The 6,000-nt window shown below is 54.5% G+C and overlaps 1 long non-coding RNA gene across 3 annotated transcripts in view; it reads right to left on the bottom strand.

Moving 5' to 3' along the window:
* The window catches only part of LOC116631457, a 636,051-nt gene that overhangs the window by 64,086 nt on the left and 565,965 nt on the right, over positions 1 to 6,000 (bottom strand). The gene's annotated exons all lie outside the window — the stretch shown is intronic.

The following is a 6,000-nucleotide window of genomic DNA, read 5'->3' on the forward strand; positions in this document are numbered from 1 at the left end:
CTTCTCTGCAGAAAATAAGGATGGCGGCATGCTTTCTCCCACATTAGAAGACTTGATCCTGGCGCTGACAACTCCTTCCCCGCGTGGCCCTGGAGGCCGCGTCATGGGGCGCCGAGCCCGGCGCAGGCCCACCTAGACCCCGGCTGCGCCCCGCCTCGCACCTCCGCGGGACCTCCTCCTCCTCCTCCTCCTCCCTCGCTCCCTCCCTCCGCCTCCTGCACCCCTCCCTGCAACCCACCCGAGTAAAAGCAAGTCCCACAGAAGGCGCTCTGCTGCCCGCCCGTGGGCACCAACCCCGGGCACGCCAAGCTGCGGGCAGTAGCCGGGATGGCCCGCACCCGGCCCCGCCGGCGCGGGGGAGGCCTTTCCCTGTCCCCACCGGCGTTCGCTGCGGATTGCCGCGACGCTCATCTCGGGAATATAACGATTAATCCAGCCGCAGGTTTCCAGATAAGTGATTGTGATGGAGATTGTTGGCGAGAAAATAGACAATTATCCGCTGTTAGCTTTACATAAAGATCGCATTAACTCAAATTAGTTATCAGACAAAAGAGCGTCGGCGCGAGCGCCCTGCCCGGGCCCTGCCCGCGGGGACCCCCGGGCGCAGCCAGGCCCAGCGCGCGGCGGGCAGGGCGCGGGGCGAGGGGGCGCGCACCAGGCGGACCCCGGCCCGGGCCCCACTCAGGAACGCTAGTGCAGCGCTCGCCCGGACTCACTGCCCCGCACCTGACGCGGGCTGGTGGCGGCCCCCGGGGGACGCCCGCGTGCCAGCTCGCCCGCCTCGACCCCGTCCTGGGCCCGCGTCCCCCCTCCCCCCCCGCCGTCCCGCGCCCTTGGTCCTTGCGCGCGAGCAGGGGACGTCCTTCGTTCTCCCAGAGGGACCAGAGGGGCCAGAGGGGCCGGGCCCTCCTCCCAGCCGCGGAATCAGACTCGCTGCAAAGGCCTCCGCAGCCGAGCCGAGAGCTCTTGGAAGGGGCGACCCTGTGACCTGCCCCTCCCCCGCACTGTCCCTCCCACCGCACTGCGGTGGCCGCCCTCGGCGGGACCCCGTGGCCAGCAGGACTGATGGGAAAGTGGGGCTGGGAGAGAAAGGGCGCAGAGTGACCCTTGCAGCTGAGTGTCAGTGGCCTGGGGGAGGCGGGGACCGCAGCGCCAGGCTGGGGCAGAGACGGGGCGGTGCGCTCTGGACGCGGACGAACAGAAGGTTGCCTCCTGCGCGCTTTTCCCCCCGTGTCCGTCCTGGTGTAGACGCGGGCACGTCGGAGTACAGGTTTTGCTGACGCCGTGCGTGCAAACGCACCCGCCCTCCGCCCAGCGCGCCGGCCCAGCCGCAGGCCCCGACGGGGACCCCACTGCCGCAGGCGGGCTGGCGCTCCCGCGCGGCCGGCCTCCGGGCCCCCAGGGTCCCTGGGCCCCGCTGAATAGGGCGGATAATGACCCCCGGTTCCCAAGGCAGGCTTTCTGCTGCCTGGTGAGCTTGGATTTGTGTGGTCCAAGCCTTTCCCAGCTTGTCCCATTCTGTCACCGGGATAAGGGGCTCCCTCGGCTCGTTTGCACCTGCGTCGCTTTTGGCTCCTTCAGGAACGCGCTGAAGCTTGTAATCAGCTTTGTGAAGCCATTGAGTGCACGGCTGAGCGAAACTTCCAAAGCTCGAGGAAAACTGGCCTGCTGAATGGGAGCCAGCATGGGGCTGCTCTCCAAGCCTCCGCGCTGCCAAATTCCAGCAGAGCCCCTCACAATCGCCCCGCGCGGGCTCCGCGCTTCCCCGCACTGACAACAGTGAGAAAAGAAAGGCGAAAATTCCAGTCCCCGAGGTTAGCCGTTTGTTCCCAGATTAATGGCAAACGGCTCCTTCTCGCCGCCCTCCCCCCAGCTTAGCTCCCAGCCCAGGAAACAGGACACAGGGAGGGCAGGCAGTTCCTCTAACTCCGCATCTGACTTCACATTTTCCGCTGAGGTTCCCAGCTCTGCCCGCCCCCCCCCCCCCGGGAGCCCCCCCCCCCCCCGTGCCCCCCGCTTGAGATGAAGGCACAGCTCAGAGCCTCTGGTGTGCGCGCCGCGAGGCCTCCAGACCTTCCCCCAGGAAAGTCCTACCCCTTCTCGGGGTCCTGGCACCCCACTCAGCAGGAGGAGGAAGATCCAGGCAAGGCAGAAGTTTCTGCCGTCTGAGCTGTGTTGTGTTTCCCTAGGCAGCCGGCTCAGGACCTGCGGCGCCCGGTGTGGGAGCCCTGGAGACGGCCTGGGCACGGGCTGATGGCGCTGGCTCTGGAGGCCTTCCTTGCAGGCCTTGCTTCGCTCTCCCTGTCCAGGTAGCTGGAGGGGCCCCCGGTCCAGGCTGGCTCCGTCTCTGAAAAAGGGGCAGTCTTGACAGCCGATAGATGCGCCAGCTCGCAAAAGGCAAACGCACACTCATCAGGTCAAGCCTGAGCAGCACCCTCGGTCACGTGTGCGGGGCCGGCTTTCTTAGAACGGGGCCTGGCACGTAGGAGCTGCCCGGTGCGTGTTCGCTGAGTGCATCTCTGCGCTCAGAGCCTGGAAGCAGGCCTTCCGAAATGTCGAGTCGCTTCTCCGGGTTGTGGGTAAGGTCCTCTCTTCGGTAAATCCTAGCAGACGTGACTTGGAGGAGAAGAGGGAAGGCAACATCATGATCTGTGTGTAAAAGCCGTTTACACTTGCTGTGGATCTCGTCAGCCACTGACCTGGAGGCCTCCCCACTTCGGCAGCACGTCCCTGCGAGGGTGTGATCTGGGCTTCCATCCCCGCCAGTGAGCACCACCAGTCCTGCAGAGGAGCTCCCTGGCCGGCCGGCTTCGCCTGACGGCTGCTTCTGCCTAGAAAGAGTCCCCTGGCCCGTGCAGAAGCTTAATGGGCCTCTTTAAATACCTAACTGATAGTCAACCCCCAGGGGCAGGGAAGGAGAGGAGGGCCCGCTCTGTGGAGGCCCTGGGCAGTGTCCCCGGTCACACTGTTTTCGGAGACATGGAATGGGCAGGAATTCCACTGATGCACCTAGTCGTGTGTGCGAGTCTGGGCAAGGAGGGGGCGGTACCCCAAGAGTTCTAGGGATGGGCCCACAAGTCCTCGGGCCGGATTGTTATCAGCAGTAAGAGGAGGAAAGGAAGCCAAGGCTTTGCTGTCCTAAAGCCCTTCAGACAGCTCTGCTTCACAGCAAGGTAACGGCCTGTTCACACAGCTCCGAGCCCCACCACGGGCACGATGGGAGAATCTGGGGGTCAAAGAGAAGCTAAACATCTCTCCATGCCAAGGCTCCGTGCACTCATTCCTGGTGGCTAACGTGCTTTAAACGCCCCAAATCCATACAATCCATTTTGACATTTTAAGTTAAATTTTTTTATTGTAAAGTTTGATGTGTTGTTTTCAGCAGTGTTTCTCCTTCCAACCATTCTCAGTAACAAGTCAGGGGGATATGCAGTAATTCAGAAATTAGTGAAATTTTACTCTTGGTGGGGGCGTTGGATTAAGAGGCTGGGAGAGTGTGAAACAAGTCAACGTGTAATTGTATGATAAGGCTCTCACGAGGAATTTATTGGCCAAGTTGCTATTTCTATTCCTTCCTAATCTCGTTTAGCACATTCATTCTCTGCAATCTGTCTCCATAATCTTCTGTGGCAGAATGGCAGCCAATAGAAGCATGCATGTTTGGAGAGAAGAGAAAATATGCAGAAGCGTGATAAACTGATGCTAATTATCCATATTTAGGACACCGAGTGCAGAAGATCAAGGTTTACAAATAACAAACCAGAGCCAATGATGATGGCTTCCTCGTGTGGAATATGTTGGAGGGGACCAGATAAGGGTTTCATGGGCAGGAGAGATTTATTGGTCAAAGGGTTCACCTTCCACTTTCCCACTTTTCCATAGCAGTAAATTATTTAGGCCAAATTCACCAGAACATTACTCTTTTATTTGGCCATGTGCCATGACTTGCTCTTTCTTTGTGTCCTTTCAATGCAAATCCTTGTAGTGTAACCTCGGTCGATAAGGGACAGATAATTGAGGTAATAGGTAATTCCCCTTTAAACGGTGCATATAGGAGGATGAGAACACAGACGAGGTGAGGAGCAGAGGGGCTCACAGTGGGGCGGCGGTGACCTCAGCCATTGGACCAGCCCTCTGCCGGAGAAGAGATGGCCTTGCCCAGACAGTCACCCTACGTGCGCACGTGTGTCCTGCGCCCCACCAGCCAGCAAGTGTGGTAAGAAGCAGGTGTGGGAGCATCGCACCAACGTGTCTGTTTCCCTGTATGGAATCCTGATCATTTAAAAATTTGAAGATCTAAACATGTTCTTTCTCTTCTCTCTACTGTCCTCACACCACCTCCAACTGACCTAACGTTTAAAATTGGCTCCCAATCTTCTCCAAGACTTCTGGCTCTGAGAAGAGACGTGGAAAGAATTCAGGCTGGAAATACCGTGTGGCACGGTTGAGGGGTCAGTGGTAGAGATTTTTCTGTATTACAATAATTGCCTTGTAAAGTTTCCAGAAAACAAGCACAAATATAGCTCAGTGTTTTGCTGCACATTTGCATGCTCATCTTGAAATTTAAAATATTAATTAAATCCCATTCAGTGGTCCTAACTTGGTGATTTTTTTTTTTTTTTTTGGACTCATCATCACATTTGGTACCAGTTGGGTAACTGATCTCCTTGGAGTTCATCCTTGGAGCGTCTTCCAGAGTTTTCATTTGTAACTTTTTCAGTTGGTGATGGACAAGGCAAGAGGAGTTCTCTGTCCAATACCCATGGCAATCCAGTGTGAATAATAAATACAAGACTTTTGAGAATAAAAATAGCCATGCTGAAGTTTGGGGACATAATTTATAATTCCTACATAACGAAGTATCCGGGAAGAAGAGGTGACCTTTGACACACAATTTCTCCTCACCCTAAACCACATGGACAATAAATTATCTACAGGTTAATACCACACACAAGCACTTGTGCTAACGATGTGGGCAGGTTCCAGAGACGATAACACTAAAATGTGTGTCTTCGAACCGAGGGAATAGTCAAATGATGAGTTTGTAACATTCTGCCCACAATTACCTGCTATTCTGTAGAAATTAACTTTGTTAAAAATTAACAGATGTGTTAAAGTAATATGTAGTCAACACATGCAATGCACACTCTGTAGTTTTATGTAATTTAAAAATGTAGAATTGAGACAATTATCCATTCAATTCACCCCCCCCCAAAAAAGAAAAATATTCTTTCATCAGTAATAATCTAACAATTGAGGCTAAAGATATAGGTTGCTGGTGTTTCTAGAAATTGCCTAGGCTACAAAAGAACCCAATTCTTTAATTTATTTGATGCATGTACATTCCCCCAAAATCAGTTTGTTACTTCACACATATGTATGTTTGGTGTCAGCCACAGTGAAGTGAATGATTTAGGCTTGGTGTATATGGTTTGGTTTGGTTTTGGTGTTCCAGACGTGGGGGGGAGGTGTTGCTTTGGATGATTTGGTTCCTAGAGTCAGCTCTTCTCCCAGAGATACAGGATTTTTACCTATGTGCTCTGAATAGTGCCCAAACTCTACCTATAGACGCTGTCTCATCCTCAAACCCCTCTTCCCGGTCACCGACAACCGCCAATCTGTGGAAACTAGCCACTACTGTGAAAATAGGATTCAGTTCAGAAGGACAGCAACAATTATTTTTAAAGGAACCAGTTAAACTACTTACCAGTGAAAATGAATTTTTAAATTTTAACTTCTTTCTAAGATTAAATTTAGTGTGTGTGTGTGTGTTTAAGTAGCTGGTGTTCATATATTCGGGCAGAGGCAAATTTTTACCCCACTGGAAGCGTACCTTGGAAGAACGTGGAAAAGCAAAATGGGGCAAAGCCACCCAGCCAACAGACCACGGATTCTCAATGTGCCTCCTGCCACGTCCTCCCTGGCTGTGCAGCACGTACGTGTGTCGCACGCGTGCGTGAAAGTGTGCACGGGTGCGCGCGCGTTTGTGTGTGTGCACTC

This window comes from Phoca vitulina, unplaced genomic scaffold (genome assembly GCF_004348235.1).
Source record: "Phoca vitulina isolate PV1807 unplaced genomic scaffold, GSC_HSeal_1.0 scaffold5, whole genome shotgun sequence".
Lineage (NCBI taxonomy): Eukaryota > Metazoa > Chordata > Mammalia > Carnivora > Phocidae > Phoca > Phoca vitulina.